The sequence below is a fragment of the Eubalaena glacialis genome, chromosome 4, assembly GCF_028564815.1.
Source record: "Eubalaena glacialis isolate mEubGla1 chromosome 4, mEubGla1.1.hap2.+ XY, whole genome shotgun sequence".
Taxonomy (NCBI): Eukaryota; Metazoa; Chordata; class Mammalia; order Artiodactyla; family Balaenidae; genus Eubalaena; species Eubalaena glacialis.
In genome coordinates this window covers 135,116,274-135,136,457 of record NC_083719.1, presented here as the reverse complement: position 1 = coordinate 135,136,457, position 20,184 = coordinate 135,116,274, and positions in this window count along the sequence as shown.

The following is a 20,184-nucleotide window of genomic DNA, read 5'->3' as shown; positions in this document are numbered from 1 at the left end:
CTGGCCCAAAAGATTTTTCTTTTTCCTCACACAGTATTTAAAAAATTTTTAATTTGAACGACTTTAGACGGGGCATGCTCTTTCCTAATTGCCACAGTCTACACCACTCTCTACTATTCACCCCTGGTGACATGTATATTAGCATAAAGAACACAAATAATCGGAAATTTAGGGGCTAGTTCAACTAAGACATAAATTAGAAGTAAAATGTTGTTTCAGCTCTCCCATGTGTTAGCATTATGATCTTGTTCTCCTCCCTTCTCTCTAAGTCTCAGTTTCTTCTTCTGTATAATGTAGGGATCATCATCTTCTCTCCAGAATTGATGTGAGGGTCACATAAAATAATGCCCATGAATGCAATTCATATACTATAGTAAAGTATACTATACTATACTATAGTATACTTTGCTATAGTAAAGTATACTATAAATGCAGAGTATTTTTAAATAACAGCTCCCATCCAGTATAACTCTCCCTCTGTATACACTTATTCGAATATCCTGCATCCTATCACCATCTGCCAACCAAACTTTGTAAGTTGAAGAAATATAGGAGTAGAAGACAAAGGGTCACTTACCTTGGTAGTTAATGTACTATATGGATTCTGTTTATATAGGACTGTCTACAATTTTTCAGTCTAAAAATTACTCTGCACAGTTGCTTAATGGCTCTTTTATCTTCTCTTTAATCACATCTAGAACTTCTCACCATTCCCCCATTAGAGTTCCCATTTGTCTCTTTGATCATTCTCCTGATCTTTATTTGTATGCAGAGCTGTACACGACACATACTATATTTCTGTATCTCTGGGCTAACTGATAGCAATTGAGGCCAAATGTACCAAACAGCCAAGCCAATGGTAGAAAAATCACATTATCCTAACTACATAAAACATACTTGCTTGTATATGTTTGAGCATGTATATATATATATATATATATATATATATATTTAGATAGGCACAGAACAACAGTAAAAATGGCACATTCACTGCTATGTTGGAGATACTTTCATTAGAGCAGTGGCTCTCAATCTGGCTTAAGAAGCTTAATAAAATATATACAGATACTTGGACTCTAACACCAGAGCTTCTGATGTAATTTGTCAGGGTGATGTCTAGACACTAGTTTGTTTTACACGGCTCCTCTCCACCAAGTCCATCTAGTGAGCAGCTAGTATTGAGAAAAACAGGAATAAATCGTGGAACTACTCCTGTCTTACATGCAACCGAGTCTTGCTGTGTGTCGCTCAATGAAAATTCTGCCTTTTCTTAATAAAGATATTTCCCCCTGGAATTACAAATATTAATAATCTGCTTCCTCTACAAATTCTGCTCCCAGGAATCAGTCTTAGAGAAACACAACTCTAATGTGTAAAGACAGAGATTCAAGGTGACACTGTGAGTAACAGCGGATACTGGAAGCAATCCCAATGCTCATCCATAGAGGATCAATCAAATAATAATAAGGCACAGGGAATTCCCTGGTGGTCCAGTGATTAGGACTCTGCACTTCCAGTGCTGGGGGCCCGGGTTCAAACCCTGGTCGGGGAACTACGATCCCACAAGCTGCATGGTACAGCCAAATAATAATAATAATAATAATAATAATAATGATGCACAGCCAATACAATACACAGCCCTTAAAAAGAATGGCCTAAGTCTGGAAGTCTACCCTGACAGAAATGTACCCAGAATACATTTTTAAATGAACAAAAGCAAGATGCAGGATAATATGTACACAAGATACATTTTTGTATCAACCTCTCGCCCTCAAATGAGATGACTAACGCAAATTGTAGAATCGCAATCAATGGTTCTTCAATTAGCAGAAAAAATTCTACACAGACAAAGGTCAAGTTGTTTAAGGAGTTAGAAGAGATGGGGAAAGGAAGACATCTACTTTTCACTTTACATTCCTCTTTATTAGTTAAATGTTTATAAACAGAATATAATATGTTTATAAGTTTTAAAAGAGAGGAAAAATATTCACCAGTCATTCTCTCTCCCCTCACACACAACTGCCTTCCAACCCAAATGTTAATCTGGCTGTTTTAAAAAAGAAATTGATGGACGCTATACTAGCTGGCTTTTTCTGCAGATCAAAAACACCCTGCCTCTTTCCCATTCAGCATTCCATTAAAGTGTAACAGAGCCAAGTCCTGTGTGTGGGAAAGTGTGTCTTTATGTGTGTGTATCCCCTTGTAGTTACAATGTCCCCTCCCTTTGGTAACAATTTAACACCCACATGCATCCTCAGGAAGGTGAAAAGGGAAAGACAAGAATAAAAAAACATGTTTAAGAAATGTTAACTAGCTCCCATTTCCAAAATTCTTTTCCCTCACATTAAAAAAAGGCATCGTGCATGTTTCCATAAGTGTCTGGTGGCTTTAATAAAATGAGTGGTGATACTGTCCATAGAAAAAGTGGGGAGCTGGCAGCACGCTTTCCGTCGGAAATGAGGCACTGTGCTGGGAATAACACTGGATTTTACAACATAAATTTAAAAGTCATCATGCTTAATTCTGTATCCTTTTCATAATTCCTACAGGAGTCTTGTGGCCATTTTGAAATGTTAGAGTCCTAGGAAAAGAAAAATCATGGAATTTCCATATTCATGGAAAACCAGCACCTTCTCAGATGGTTAAAAAAATCAAGATTCCATTCACAAAAGAGAAAGTAGGTAATTTCCTATAATTTTATATTTGAACCTTCAACTTGCATCTCCAGTAGACTTAACTGGCAAAGCACAAATTCTAATCACCAGCACGTTTTAAGGTGTTTCAAGTGAAAGAAACAAGCTTGGGGGACTCATGGCGATATTTGAGAGGCATTTCTGAATGTGCTGTGGTACAATGCTTTTAGTTAGCCTGTTTTGATCATCTCTCTCCCTCTGAAGGAAGGAACAAGTAAGTAAAATAGAATACAATCATATAAAATACAGAATCCTTAGACGATATAAATTTTAATACCAGCTTTACCCTCAAGTCCCTGTGTATCCTCAAGCATATTACTAAAACTTTGTGTCACAGTCTTAAGATCCCCTAAAACATGAATAAAAATACCTGCCCATTTGGTAGAGTTGTTATGGGGATAAATGGAAGGATATACAATAAAGCATTTTTAAAAGTTGAGGGACTACTAAGAGGTGGCATAGTGCAAATGGAAATGATACAAACTAAAACTCAACTATGTCAGGTAACTTCTACAAGCTTGTTTCTTCATCTGTGAAATGGGATGATGAACCAATAATTAAATCAACAAATATTTAATGTCCTCAACTTGCCAGGCACTGTTTTAGCTGCTGGGAAGGATAATTGTTCTGTTCTGCCTACTCACAGGGATATTACGGTATCAGTAAAGCAACATCCGTAAAATACTTTGGAAACCATGAAGTGCTGTGCCCTTGTACAAGATTATTATTCACGATTTTTTTTTCATCTCTTCACTCATTTAAAAGTAAATTTGTTGAGTACTTGCTACTTAAAAGCAACAAATCAGACAAATTCTGCTCTGAGAGCTTAAAGTCTACTGTGGTGGTTGAACAGAGTGACAACCTGCTTCCTGGGCGACTGTAGAGAAATATGCAGCTCAGGAAGGATTCCTGCAGGAGAATGGTTTAGCCTGACCTGATGCTGCTGCAGAGATACCTATCAACCCACTAGTACTGCATCCATTCAACGGATACCTACCGAGCACTTTGTGCCAGCTCCTGTGCTACCCACTGTCAGGCATAAATTCTCCAAGAAAACACACATGGTTTTTGCCTACATGGAATTTAAACCATACATTTGCTCCCAGTGCTTGCAAGCACAGGCTTTTTATCTGGACTTATAAAACACTTCTCCTCTACGTGGGCTAGACCCTGTGATGTGCCGATAAACCAGCTCTGGGGGGAAAGGGAAAGAAGAAGCCCGGATTTGCAATACTAGCCAATTTCCATGGTATAAATACTTCCACTATAGATAATTTCAAGCTACCAATGGTTTGACAGGAGGCTCAAGACATTCCTGAATACTTAATCACTGGTTTTCATAAGCCGTTATGAGCCAGCTCTAGCACACTATTGAAAACCAAAGGATTTTTGTGGCCTATTTAGCCCAAGAAATGGCAACATTTGTTAGATTCCTGATGAGCATCCACCAAATTCCTCTTAATTCCAGTCTCAATTCTTCCTCAAGAAACTACAAAGACCTTTTAAGATGTTCTCCAAAATCCACAGGGCAATAGCCAGGGTGATTCCAGACTCGCCCTTCATCCTGCAAACAGAAATGCCCAACTAGGCTAAAGAGTGTTCTTTGGAATGCTGAAATACCATCTTACAAAAGAAAAACAAACAAAAAAATCTGCACATAACCCTTTCAACCTTATGGCATGATTTCTAAGTTAAAAAACAAAACAAAACTCAAGTGGTTAGGAAATAATTAATGTCATAGTAGGAAAGAAAAAAACAAACGAGGCCAAAAGAGAGAGGGATCCTGTCCATAAGTCCTTCACTTTGTAAACAGCTCTCACCGCACCGAAGACATGCTAGTTCAAGGGAACAAACTTTCCATACAAGTGTTGGGTGGGGCCCAAATGTCTTTACTCAAATGGAAAGCTATTTGCTATTTCACAAAGTATTCCAGACAAAAGTACATGCTCCATTAAACTTTACTTAACACCAAGTGCAATTGATAAATATTTGTGGAGAAGCTACATAGGCAAGACAGTGCCCTTGAGAGGTATGAAATACATTCCCTACCCTCCAGAAATTTGCAGTCTAGTTGGACTGAGTTTATGTATACTTGCAAAAGGATGGCTTGAGGGAGCAAAATTAGGCATTTCCCAGACTAGTGGCTTTCATGGGAAAGGCCAATGAATTCTAAACCCCTCCAGGCTGTTTTCCAGGCTGTTCACTGTCTGGTCTACCTACACCCTCTCCTAATCCCTTCCTTATACTTTCCACTACAGTCACAATAAATTTCTCTCAGTTCCTCAAGCAAGGCATGCTCTCTCCTCTCTATGGACCTTCACATATCCTGTTCCTTCTTCCTGGAACAGGCTCAACCACCACCATTCCTCCTTTCCCATACCCCCTGCACACAGCTGTCTTGGAGTCAGACTTTAGATCTCAACCTAGCACTGCTTTGTTGTTTTGTTTTGTTTCTTCCAAAAAGCCTTTCCTGACCAGACAATCTGTGTTTCGTGTTCCTCCTTTGGACTGCAAAGTTCTGTGTGACTTCTACCATCGCTGGCTATGTATCACACCTAATTCTAATTTCCTATGTACTCTCTTGTCCTCTGTGGGAGCTCATTTGTACCAAATACTGTGAAAAATATTTTACATTTATCATTATTATCATTACATTTAGCATTATTTCATTTGAGGCAAGCCTTTGTTATACACCATTTTGCAGAAGAGGAAACTGGGGCTCAAAGAAGTTAATTAGTCTACGGTAACAGTTCTAGTGTATCAGTCAAGACCTTTGGTTGCAGAACACAGTCGATTCAAGCAGGAAAATTTTATTAAAAGATACTGTGTAGCTTACAGAAGCTCCTAGAGGGCCAGAGAACTGGGTTTGGGTACTACTAGCCAAGTATATGGACCCATCCTGGAGAAAGGCTGACTTACACCACCGACTCCATTGGCCATCAATCAGCATGTCTGACTCTAGGGACTGGAGACTGGAAATGGTGCTACAGCTGTATGGGCCAGACAGAAGCCTCCTTCACAAGGAAGATCTGCTCTCGCTGCCCACAGCCACCACCTCCCATTGCTCAGGGCTGCCTCCAATCTTGCATGGATGCCCTAACTGCAGTGGAGTCTGGGCAATGCCATTGTTAGCTTCCCAGTCTCTATAATAAGAATGTCAAACTATCAGGGCATAAAATGAGCACTGGGTGCACTGTCTTATAGTAACAGCCATTTGCTTCACCCAGAGCAGTCAAAGAGCTGCAATTTAAACTCTGACTTCAAAGTCCACGAATTGAATTGCTACCCTACTGTACACTGGTAGATGTCTGTTTGGGACGCCATGTCTCCCAGTCTATTCAGACCCACAAATGTTGGGTTGTGTGGTTCTTCCAGGCTTATTAGCAGAGGAACACCTAAGCTTTAGATCTTTGGACTCCTCGTAGCTCTTTCGTCTCTCCTGGAGATGAACACAAAATGTTTACTGAGTAATACAAGGTCAGGAGGAAGGAGCCATCACCCTGGGCTCAGGTAGCCAGAAATGGGAAATAGGGCACGATCTAGAAAAATGATTAGAATGAAAATGAACAAAGGTCAGTGACAGTGGCTACCATTCATTGGTTAGGCATCTGACAAGTATTAACTCTGATTCTCTCAGCAACCCAGCAAGGGAAACAGTATTACCCCCATTTTATAGATGAGGGAGACATCTGATCAAGGTCACACAATCAGTAAGTGCCAGAGGCAAGACTGGAAGGTAGCCTTCTCTGCTTCCAAGACTGTGCCTTCTTAGGTGTTGATAATGACAAAGAGCACAGATTCTAGAGTCAGACTCAAAGATGCAAATCCCAACTTATAAGCTGTGTGGCCTTGGTTAATTCATTTAAGCTTGCTGGACCTCAATTTCCTCATCCATAAAATGGTGATATTTATATCTATCTGATGGGGTTACTGAGACAATCAAAATAGATCATCTTATGTGAAGTCTCTGGCCTATAATCAGCACTGAATAAGACATTAGCTGCCAGTACTACTATTGTTGCTATTCTATTATTATTATTATTATTATTATTATTATTATTATTATTATTATTATTATTATTATTACCTTGTGCCGCTGCCTCCCTGAAAAAAAAAATGATATCCTACGAGGGCAAATTGTATATTGAATAAAAATTCTAGAGATGTGCATTTGCATGGCACATTCTTGGGGCCATGAGATCCTCCCTCCTGCTGGAGTGGAGAGTTCCTGCAAGGGAGTAGTGGGTGATAAGGCTGCAGATGGATGCCGAGCTGCATTGCACTGAAAGCTTTGAATTCCCTGGGAGATGGGCTCAACTGGGCCCTGGCAGAGACCTGCCTTGGGGGTGGTAGTCACAGAACTATTCCCAGCCACTGTGCTTCACATCCTCACCCCAACACAAAAGGGAAGGATGAGTGACACCTCAAACAACTTTGGAGAGTCTAACAACAATTTTCAACTTCAAACAGGCCACACATAAAAGTTGAAGACTTTTGCTACAAACCCAACCACTGGGAAATCACTGCCTGGCTGACACTAATTCCCCTATCACTGTGAAGCTGTTACTGAAAATGCAACTTTTTTTATTCTAAGTCCTTTAACATTTCAATCTAGGGCATGGGCAATGTGGAACAAATCCAGGTCAGGTCCTGCTTTTATCCCCAAACTGAGTATCAGTGTTAACTCCACAAGCAATTAAGGCCCAGAGGTGAGGGCAGGAAGAGAGAAAGGGCAATAGGAAATTATTTAGATCCTACTAGAATTTGCTTTCTCTATGTTAGCACCAATATACAGCAGGTCACTATTATCACCGTTGGTATTGGGTTTTTAATTTTTTAATCCCACATTATATTTTTATAGCATTTTAGAATCTATAAAGCTGATCCATGTATGTTATATTCTTTGATTTCATTTGATTTGGGAGGATTGAACAAGTTCAGTTTCAGAATGACAAGGTTAGGAATAGAAGGAAACTTCAAGGTCATTCTAGTTTTGTTTAGGATGAGTCATTTCAGGAGAAGGTGTTGATCATGGCCTCGCTGCCAGGCAAGGCCAGAATGTGGAATAGCTTCCAGATCACCCAACTTCTAGATTCAAAAATTGAAACCATTCACTAAGTATCAGTTATTGCAATGGTATGTGGCATTGGGGACTGGGGTAAAGGCGAAATCCTGATTTTAAAGGAGATTTCAGTCTAGTGGGAAAATAATCAGCTACCTAGGTAATTACAGCACTAGAGAACAGATGAGGTACAGTTCAGTGCAGACTGAGATAGAAATATCCGTGCTCAGGGTTTCAAACTGGTGCAAAAATATTCAGGGAACACACAGTTTTAGTGTTTTAGATAAATATGGCATAGGCCCATTTTTTAAAAAAAATTCACCTAAGGTAGAAAAGTACAAAGAAAAGTGGAATTTACTAAGTTGTCACTACTTTAAGATAAAACAATGTTAAAATCTTATTTAGCATCTTTCCAGACATCTCTCTGTAGCCATCTGATTTTGCATAGCTATGAAGTATGGATACAGCTGTGGATACATGTATTCATATATGCAATCACACTATACATGCTGATCTGTAAACTCATTTTTTATTTTGCAATGTGACATGGACAAATGTTAATACTGTTAAAGAGTTAGCACATCATTTTTAGAGGTTGAATATTATTTCATTCTATGGATGTACCATATTTAACCAGTACCCTTTTGATGGTCATCTAGGTGCTTTGTACTTCTTTGTTATTATAAACAATGATGTGATGTGGATCGTTACATGTGCACCTTGCATACTTAGGTGAATGTCTCCTTAGGATAAATTCATAGAAATAGGATTGCTCTGGATGAGCCACACTGCTGATATGATACCAATTGCTAAATTGCCTGAAGGGTTACTTTTCAAATATTAAGTCCTAGACACCCAGTTGTGATGGAGACCTACCTGCCTTTTTAGCTCATCTTTAGCTCCCCTGATTCTGCAAAGAAGACTGGGGTAGGGAGAATGTGGAATGGGAAGCACATCATTATCTTGTGTAAGCCATACATCATACCAACTTGAGAAGTTGGTATCAACCTGTCTACTTTCTACTTGAAGATCTGGAAGCTCAGAAGCTGGGTAAATTTTTCAAAGAAAGAGAGGAGTCCAGCATTAAAACTTGGGCATTTGTGGTGCCACAAAATGTCCTGAGAACCTGGAGGATGAGTAATAAAAGTAGAGAGAAGGGGACACACTTCATCTACTTGGAATGTGTGCTCTCAACTCCACTGTCCTTTTGTTCTATTCCTACTAACACCCATTAGAAACCAGTACTAAGGATGGGGGCTGTGCCAGCCCTCCCTTCATAAATGTCAGCTGCTGCTTTGGGCTCCTAAGTTTGACCTTTATCTTCCCCATGGGGCTGACTTTTTCATGAGTTTAGGTCTGAGAAACAAGTAAGTTTCCTACTTCACCAAGATCTTAAAATAGGAAAGATCAGCCAGAAGCTATGAGGGGAAGCTAGCCAAAGTGTATGTTTGCTGGAAATAAAACTAGTAGGCCCTCCACGGCCAAGGGGAATAGACTCGGGGGCATTTCTTCACCATCTGTTTCAGCCCCCAATGTGCCTTGATAGATGGTTTTTGCTTATTACCCATTACTCACCTCATCTCTCTCCTTGGACTCTGTTCCTTGAAATATGGTTCTTTCATTTGAAGAGCAATGACTAAATGCATTGGAACTTACTTAAATACATTCTAAAAGCATTAAGTTGGGAACACACAATTCAGCAATGTACCAATTGCCAAACTCTAGTAAAAGCTGAAGTGATTAAAACAATTTAATGCATGAAACACGCATTCAGGAAGGCAGAGAGTAAGTTTTTCCAGTGCAACGTCAGCCCGGTGGTTGATATTTCAGAAGAAGTGGGTGGAGGCAATTGCCAAGAGAAACTGAAATAATTGATGAAGACCCAAAGGAAAATGCCCTTGATCTTGAAGTTATTACTTCATTTCATGAAATACCTTAAAAGTCAATGACAGGCTATAAAGTCAGAAAGTCAATTGTTTTTTTTTTACCCCTTTGGATACAATTCCAATACGTGCATATAAACATGTCAGACAGTCCTCTAGGAAAAAAAAAAAAAAAAACCAAACTATAGCTTGGGGTCTGGGTCATGTTTTCAAATAGACTTATTATTCCTATTATGAAGTGGACACTCAGGTATTTGGCCCAGGACTTTTATCCTCACCCAAATGACTGGGTGATTTATAACTTGCTGTCTACATTCTCATAGCTGTTTGGTCCATTTTAAAGCCTCAAACTAGGCTTGATGTTTACTTCATCAGGAAAACACACACACACACTCAGCAAATTCATGTCATACACTAACCACCATCTCAAAGTGCCTCTGCCCTGAAGCCAGATTCTACTTATAGCTCCCTCCCTCCCTTTCTTCTTTTCTTCCCCCTTTCCTTCTTCCCCCCCCTTTCCTTCTTTCTTCTTTGCTTCCTTCCTTTTCTTATTTTTCTTCTGCTCCTTCTTACTCCTTCCTCTTCCTGCCCTTCTCTTTCACCTCCTCTCTCTTCCTTTTGATATCCACAATCAGAGAAATAAATGACTCACTTCATTTTGCCTTATTCCAAATGATTTCAACCTCTTTTGTGTTGTAAATAGTGCTGAACATCTTGGAGAAAATGTTTCTTGTTTGACAATACTGATCCTGATGCTTCCTGGTTCTTGTTAAGCCAAAAAAAGCTCCTCACCAACTGAAACCAGGGTGCATCAAGAAGCACAAAAATGAAATTAAAATCTTGTGCATTTTTCCAAACAGAAAAACATCGATCTGTTCATTCATAAATAGATATTTTTGTAAGTTCTTGTGATGATAGGCCTTGTAACTCATGCTGGAGCTATGTTTATGGACAAGAGAAAGATGACTCCTGACTTCGTTGAGCTTAGAGTCAGTTGGTCAATACTTACCTTGAAAGTCAATGGTGTGGATAAGGTCTGTTACCACCCCACGCATTTATTTCTCCATGTATATCACCATGGAGCCCATGGGGATTAACACCATCTTTAGCTCAAGAGGTAGACCCTGATTGGCCTAAAACAACTAATAAAATCTCATTCCTATTGCTATAGTCATTGTATCAGAGATTGGTATATTAACTGTGTTGTCCCAGTCAGACTGAGGACTCTTTCTTAATGATTAAGGAAGGAACACTAACTCCTCTCTGTCTCTCCCTTCATTGCCCTCTGCCCCACTCCTGTTGGACATGAATGAAGAAGCAACTAGCCATCCTGTAGCCATGAAATGGCAGACCTATGGGAAACATGGAAAGCAAAATAAAGAACAGAAGAAATCATGTCCTTGGTAACATGAGTAAACCACTGGGTCAAACCCCACCTGAAGCTCCTTGACTTTCAACTACTCCCTTTATCTGTATACCAGTTACAATTGAATTTTCTACCACTTACAGAAAAAAGAATACCAATACACACAGTGATGTCTTATTTCTTCAATAACGTGGAGGAATAAAATGCTCTACTCACACAAATGTTCCACCTAATTGATATGTGACACATTATATATCAAATCTATTTGATTTAAGCTGTTTTTGGTGGGAATTATTATAAATTATATTATGTTTCGGTACCTTAAGAATTATACCAAATAGAGGATTGCTAATGCTCTTATAATACTAAAAATCTCCTCCATGTTCCCATAGTATTCTGACACTTTCATAAACTATTGACATGGATTGGATTGTTGTCCACATGCTAAGTATTTTTGAATACTGTCCTTTTTAAAAAGCTGCTTTCTGTAATTTTGCAGTTAACAATCCTAGCTTCCAGCTTCTGTTCTGTGTGAAGATCACCACGCCAGCCTTGACTAGCTATTCCTTCCCTGTAATTTATTGCTTATAAATCTGTTTTAAGCTAAGAAACCAAATAACTAAACCTGTTAGAATTGTGGCTAAAATAAGAGTGAATAGACAATCTCCTATGAATCACAGGCTCCTAATCCTGTTGTTGGAACTCTGAGGTTCCATATGAAAACCTCAGAAGCCCCTTAGAGGAAATAAGGAGTCATACAGCTGTGGAGTCTTGGGACTGCCAAATCCTGCTTTAATCAGTATATAAATCTCCATTTTTATGTATTACAAAACAGAAAAATAGGGTTCTGGAAAAGACTTCATTTGAAAAAAAAGGATTCAGTTGTTTAGGAACAAAAATGAAAATTCTCCTCTCTACCAGTTTATATGACAGATTACCATCCTACCATTCTACTTGTTTTTTCCAGGTGAAAAACTTTCCATAGTAGAGAAATTCTTGTATGTGGAAACTTACCTGTATAGTTCCAGTGAGGGCAAGTGATACAAGGACTACAATCTCTGCCTTGCAGACACCAGTGGCTTAATTTAGTTTTACAAATGTTGTTTATTCAAATCTCACTTCAACCAGATTCATCTTTGCAAGGTCAACCTACCTACCTACCTATGGAACACAAGTCTGTTGTGTTCCATTAAATCTAAGATGTCATCAGTTGTAAGATAGACCATTATTGTAGGTAACAGAAGGAAAGAAAGAAAGAAACAAAGAAACAAAGAAAGAACTGCAATTAAATCATAAACCACAGATGCCTTTTGTGCACTACTTCACATTCAACAGTTTTGTGCAGACTTTGGCTCACTTCTATCTTGCTTTATGCTCCAGAATTTCTCTGACACTGCTGTGTGGGATGCCTGTAGGTTTGGTACTTGCACACTTGCAACAAAAGATGTGCAGAGCTCATGCCCCATGGGGCAACCTGTAACCAACAGTAAGCAATGTCCTCAGGCAGGTGGTTCTGAGCAACACTTTACAGGGGTCTCCACAGAAATTCCAGGATGATTTACTAGTCACCTACAGCCCTGGCCATTCAATAACACTACTTTGCGTTGACATTCTCTCCTTCCCTGTTCACTCACCCACTGCTGACCTTGGAGACTCATTCCCAAATAAACTATCTGCCTCAGGTGTTACAAATAGTAATTCTCAGGCATGCACTATGACTAGTAAAACACATCCCAATTTCTGAGATATTAAGCTGTAAATATATTTGCATCTTAGAATCATGAAATACAGTAATTTATGACAAAAAGACCAAATTTGTTAAGTAAACAAACTGATATCAAGGACAAGCGCCTCACTCCAAAATAAATTAATTAATTAATTAATAAGCACTGTGATTTTCTTTGTAAATGGTTCAGCTTCAGTGCCTACAGCTTTGCATCTCTATCTACAGCCCTGGGCAATATTCCCTGCTGAGCCCAAGGAGTATGCTTTGCCTCTGTAAATTCCTCAGTCTTCAAAGAGAGACTGGATTATATTCACTTCACTCTGCAGAAAGGAAGGAAAGTCCATTAGAGACTTTCAAGATCTTTCTTTAAATCTGCTCCTAATTGGCTTAATAAATGGCACCTTCATCTACCCAGGTGTTCATAATAGAAACTGGACATCACCACTGATACCTCTTTCCAAGCCATGATACTCAATTCATTAGCAGTTATGTTGAGTCTGTCTCCTTAAAATGTCTCAAATCTGTACACTTCACCCTATCTTTTGCTGCATCCACCTATTCTACCTATTCCATGCTACCATTATCTTTTTACCTGGAAATTCACTGCATCTGAACTGGCCCCCACTTCTACTTTACTCTGCCTCAACACTTTTCATGTATTATTCATTCCTCCCTCCTTCCCTCCCTCCCCTCTTCCTTCCTTCCTTCTGTTCCTTCCCTTCCTTCCATCCACCCTCCCTTCTTTTATCAAGTACTTATTAAGTGTCTATGTGTCAGGCACTGTGCTTTTCTCTGTTACTGTTTTCATGATGCATCTTCTTTTCATCCTTTTACTTTTAACCTAGCTGTGATTTCACATTTAACTTATGTCTCTTATAATTGACACATAGATGAGTCTTTTAAAAATTCAATTATCTTGATTGTAATTATGACACTCACTGGCTTTTAGTTTTCTATTTTTCACATATTTTTATTTCTTTATCCATGCTTTCCTTCCTTCTTTTGAATTCCTCAAGTGTGTTTATACTCAATATTTTCTTCTATATTAGCTTTTTAGTTATATATCCTTGTATTTTATTTTTAGTAATTATCCTAAACATTTCAATATGCAATCCTGAATTTAACAGTCTATGTTAAGTTAGTACTTTTTCCACTTCCTAAATAACAAAAGAAACATTAGCTTCATTACTTTTTCTGCCCTTGCACCCTTTGTGCTATTCTTGACCTGTCCTTTTACTTCTATGATGTTATGAACTCCACAAGACAATTTTATTATTGTTGCTTAAAACAGATAGTATTTGTTTATATTTACTCATCTATTTACCACGTATGGTGCTCTTCATTTCTTCCTGCTTCCACTAGGGATTTTTCTCCAGCCTGAAGAATTTCTTACGGTATTTCTTGGAATACCTACTTGTTTGCAATGAATTCTCTAATATTTTGTCTAAAAAGGTCTTTCTTTATCATTCATTATAGAAGAACATTTTTACTGGGTATAGAAATACCGATTGGCAATTTTTTCCTCTCATCACTTTATTGATGTAATTCCATTGCCTTCTGGCTCCAATAACATCTAATACAAAGTTAGTTATTATTTCTTCTTTGAAGGTAATGTGTCTTTTTCTTCTGGCTGTTTTAAGGTTTTTTCCTTTGTCTTTTGACTGTTGACAGCTTAAATAAGATGTGCCTATGTAGTTTGTTTTGCTTTTATCTTCTTAAAGTGCATCGAGCTTCTTGAATCTGTGAGTTTTCATCAATTTTGAAAATTCTTGACTATTTTCTACTCAAATATTTGCTTCTGCCTCACTGTTTTCTTTCCCTCTGGAATTCTAACTGCATGTATTATACCTTTTGGTTGTTTTCCATATGGTTCTTGTTCTTTCCATTCCTTTTTCTCTTTGTCTCAATTTGGATATCGTCCATTAACCAGTTTTTGAGTTTACTAATTACATCTTCTGCTATGTCCAGACTCCTGTTTGAATGTTGTGTTTTGCAGTTCTAGAATGTCTACTTGATTCTTTTTATATACAATTCTTCACTGAATTCTAAAATCTTTCAGTTTTTCATCTATCTTCTCAATTTTCCTTAGCACATTAATCATAGTCATTGTAAGCTCCCTGTCTGCATATTCTATTACCTTACCTGCAGGTCTGTTTCTATTGGCTGTTTTTTTTTTTTTCCTTGATTATTGCACAAATTTTCCTGCCTCTTTTGTGTCTAGTCATTTTTATTCTATGCTGAACATTGAGATAAAAGAACCATAGAGTCTTCATATGATATTTTCTACCTAAAGGGGTCCCCGTTTCCTCTGTTACACAGAGACGGTGAGGAGCTGATCACTATACTCCTATCATGGATCGATTGCGTTGTGATTGAGTTGCAGTTTTAGTAAGATTTATTGCATATTTGGCTCCTCAGGCATGCCCCTTCCAGGCTTTTGTTTGGGAACCTTGATGTCTCAATCTCCTCAACTCTGAAAGTATAAACTTTGTATACATTGAAGTTAATTCTTCAGCTCCACACCTTCTAGAAGTTACATATTTGGCAAATGTCTTGAGGAAGAGATGAGTTATGTATTTTTTGTAGCCGCCCCCCTCCCTACAGTGGGACTTTTTCTCCTAAACACCTAGGGTAACCAATTCATTCTGGTTTGCCTAGAACTCTCCTGGTTTTAAAACTTAAAGGTCCACATTCTGGGAACCCTCTGATTCTCAGATAGACTAAGACAACTGGTCACACTATAAGCACAGCAAGAGTGTGGGAGTTTTCACTTCTCTGTTCTCACTCAGCCGCCCAGTCTCCCATATCCTCCTAGAACTCAGCAAGTTTCCCTGTGTTTGGGGCTCCTCTATTTTCCAGTTTATCATGCCTGATCTTGACTTCCAAAACCTCTCCTGATTTATCTTTCCTCCATAAAATCCCTCCATTTGATTTAAGTCCAATCCTTAGGCCAATCTTAAAATTTGCAAATGCCTGCAGTTAAGAAAACTGCCAAGGACCATTGGATTTCCTATAAAGGGATCTTCCTTCTCTGGGGTTTTAGTTTATCTAGTTCCTGTTGCTCCTATAGCTCTCTTTTGTTCTGACAAGTTGATTTTTGTAATTTATTTTTTTCCTGGTTATTACAGTGGCAGTGTTTATCTACCATATTCCTGTTACAGCCAACTCTGAGGCAGGAGTCCATAGATTATATCTCTTAATATGTAAACTTGTTAGGTAAGGGCTGATATTATCCCTATAAAGGGATCAGGGAGGAGAAACGAGTTTCACAGGATCATGTAGCTTGTAAGAGTCTAGCTGGAATCCAAGACTGTCAAGCTCCAGAGCTTTTATTCCGTAAACTATAATAATATCCTTCTAAAAACTATGAAACTGAGGTTTAGAAAACTTATTTGCCCAAGGGAAAGGTAAAAACAGAGTTAAGATTAAACCCCAGAGGCTCCTGACTCTTGGTCCAGAGCTCCTTTCAGAGCCACATAAGAGGATATCCAGCATCATATAAATCTGAAGAAACAGGTAATACTCTAGATGTAAGTATTATACAAAGGAAAATTACATGCAACATATTTCATACATCATTAACTGACATCTTGTACATGCAGAATTTCACTCATTTATACTGTGCATACATTGTCACATTCTATCCAAGGGCTGATACCACATAAATATAACTTCAACAAAAATTATGTTAAAAATGTATGTTTTTTAAAAATCAATCAATAAAATATAGTCTTCAAATATGCTAGCTGCAATGCCTTTTTTTCCCAAGTGGGATTGCTTTTCCTAATAAAAAATCATAAGGGAAGATGGCAGGGTGGGAAGACGCCGAGTTAGTGTCTCCCCACAACTACGGCACCTGCCAGCTGCTGGTGGGGGACCCTGATGCCCAAGGAAATGGGAGGAACCCCCAAGTGAACCGGTAGGATGTGGGGGGACTGAGGGGGGAGGAGAAGTGGAGGCCAGATAGGATCGGCGCCCCTGAGGCCAGGGAGATCAGGAGAGGCAGGCAGGAGTGACCCTCCAGGAATAGCAGGAGAGGAGAGGAGGGCGATTGCCTGGCCCACTGGGGCCGGGGACCCTGTTGAGCTCCCAGGCCGGTACCCCCTCCCTCCAAAGCCCCCTCCAGGCTGCGTGGGTCCTGGGGGCACAGGAGGGAGGCCGGGGAGATCAGGAGAGTCAGGTAGGAGTGACCCTCCAGGAACAGCAGGAGAGGAGAGGAGGGCGATCGCCTGGCCCACTGGGGCCGGGGACCCTGCTGAGCTCCCAGGCCAGTACCCCCTCCCTCCAAAGCTCCCTCCAGGCTGCGTGGGTCCTGGGGGCACACGAGGGAGGCCGGGGAGATCAGGAGAGGCAGGTGGGAGGGGCCATCCAGGACCAGAGGAGCAGGAGAGGAGAAGATCAACACTCAAGCCCAGGAAGCCTGATGGGCTCTCAGGTGAGGTCCCCTGCCCTGTGAGACCAGGGGAGGGTGGGGGGCATGCCTGGGCCCCTTCTGTTCCTTGAGCCTAAGCCCCACCCCCCACAGTTCCCAGGGCCTTTTCCAGCCCTGTGGGTCCTAAGCATAGGCCCAGCCCACCACCCAAACCATGCCCTTGCTTAGGCCCCACCCTCCACAGCCAAGGTCTTCCCCACCCTTTTTTTTTTCTTTTCCCTCCTCTTTTTTACTACAGTGGTACTAATGTACCTTCCGGTTGTTGATTCATCTATATTTTTATTTTTATATTCTTTCTAACATATCTGTTAGTTTCCTAGTCTAAGTTTATTTTTTACTTTGTTATTGTTCTCTCTCTTTTTTTTTTGCCACCCCACATGGCTTGTGGGATCTTGATTCATGAGCCAGGGGTCGGGTCAAAGCTCCTGTGGTGGGAGCTCTGAGTCCGAACCACTGGAATAACAGGGAACCTCAGACCCCAGAGAATATTCATCAGAGTAAGATCTCACAGAGGTCCTCATCTCAGCACTAAGACCCAGCTCTACCCAACAGCCTACAAACTCCAGTGTTGGAAGCCTCAGGCCAAACAACCAATAAGACAGGAACACAATCCCACTCATTCAAAAAAAAAAAAAAAAAAATGAGACGGCAAAAAAATATGTCACAGATGAAGGAGCGAGGTAAAAACCTGCAAGACCAAATAAATGAACAGAAAATAGGCAATCTACCTGAAAAAGAATTCAGACTAATGACAGTAAAGATGATCCAGAATCTCGGAAACAGAATGGAAGCAAAGATTGAGAGAATACAAGAAATGTTTAACAAAGATCTAGAAGAACTAAAGAACAAAAAAACAGAGCTGAACAACACAATAGCTGAAATGAAAAATACACTAGAAGGAATCAGTAACAGAATAACTGAGGCAGAAGAACGAATAAGTGAGCTGGCAGACAAAATGGTGGAAATAACTGCTGAGGAGCAGAATAAATAAAAAAGAATGAAAAGAACTGAAGACAATCTCAGAGACATCTGGGACAACACTAAACACACCAACATTTGAATTATAGGGATCCCAGAAGAAGAAGAGAAAAAGAAAGGGTCTGATAAAATATTTGAAGAGATTATAGTCAAAAACTTCCCTAACATGGGAAAGGAAATAGTGACCCAAGTCCAGAAAGCACAGAGAGTCCCATACAGGATAAACCCTAGGAAAAACACACCAAGACACATATTAATCAAACTAAGAAAAACTAAATTCAAAGAGAAAATATTAAAAGCAGCAAGGGAAAAACAAAAAATAACATACAAAGGAATCCCCATAAGGTTATCAGCTGATTTTTCAGAAGAAACTCTGCAGGCCAGAAGGAAGTGGCAGGATATACTTAAAGTGATGACAGAGAAAAACCTACAACCAAGATTACTCTACCCAGCAAAGATCTCATTCAGATTCAACAGAGGAATCAAAAGCTTTTCAGACAGGCAAAAGCTAAGAGAATTCAACACCACCAAACCAGCTTTACAACAAATGCTAAAGAGACTTCTCTAGGCAGGAAACACTAAAGAAAAAGGCCCACAAAAACAAACCCAAAATAATTAAGAAAATGGTGATAGAAACATACATATTGATAATAACCTTAAATGTAAATGGATTAAATGCCCCAACCAAAAGACACAGACTGGCTGGATGGATATAAAAACAAGACCCATATATATGCTGTCTACAAGAGACCCACTTCAGACCTAGGGACACATACAGGCTGAAAGTGAAGGGATGGAAAAAGATATTCCATGCAAATGGAAATAAAAAGAAAGCTGGAGTAGCAATACTCATATCAGATAAAATAGACTGTAAAATAAAGACTGTTACAAGAGATAAGGAGGGACACTACATAATGATCAAAGGATCAATCCAAGAAGAAGATATAACAATTATAAATGTTTATGCACCCAACACAGGAGCACCTCAATACATGAGGCAAATGCTAGCAACCATGAAAGGAGAAATCGACAGTAACACAATAATAATAGGGGATTTTAACACCCTACTTACACCAACAGACAGATCATCCAAACAGAAAATAAATAAGGAAACACAAGCTTTAAATGACACAGTAGACAAGATAGATTTAATTGATATTTATAGAACATTCCGCCCAAAAATGGCAGAACACACTTTCTTCTCAAGTGCACAAGGAACATGCTCTAGGATAGATCACATCTTGGGTCACAAATCAAGCCTCGGAAAATTTAAGAAAATTGAAATTGTATCAAGCATCTTTTCTGACCACAACGCTATGAGATTGGAAATCCATTACAGGAAGATAACTGTAAAAAACACAAATACATGGAGGCTAAACAGTGCGCTACTAAATAACCAAGAGATCACTGAAGAAATCAAAGAAGAAATTTAAAAAATACATAGAAACAAATGACAATGAAAACACGATGACCCAAAACCTATGTGACATAGCAAAAGCAGTTCTAAGAGGGAAGTTTATAGCAATTCAATCTCAGCTCAAGAAACAAGAAAAATCTCAAATAAACAATTTAACCTACAATTAAAAGTACTAGAGAAAGACCAAAGAAAACCCAAAATCAGTGGAAGGAAAGAAATCATAAAGATCAGAGCAGAAATAAATGAAATAGAAATGAAGAAAACAGTAGTAAAGATCAATGAAACTAAAAGCTGGTTCTTTGAGAAGATAAATAAAATTGATAGACCTTTAGCCAGACTCATCAAGAAAAAAAGGAAGAGGATGCAAATCAATAAAATTAGAAATGAAAAAAGGAGAAATCACAACTGACACTACAGAAATACAAAGGATTATAAGAGACTACTACAAACAACTATATGCTGATAAAATGTACAGCCACGAAGAAATGGACAAATTTGTGGAAAGGTACAATTTTCCAAGACTGAATCAGGAAGAATTAGAAAATATAAACAGACCTATCACAAGTAATGAAATCAAACCGTAATTAAAAATCTTCCAACAAACAAAGTCCAGGATCAGATGGCTTC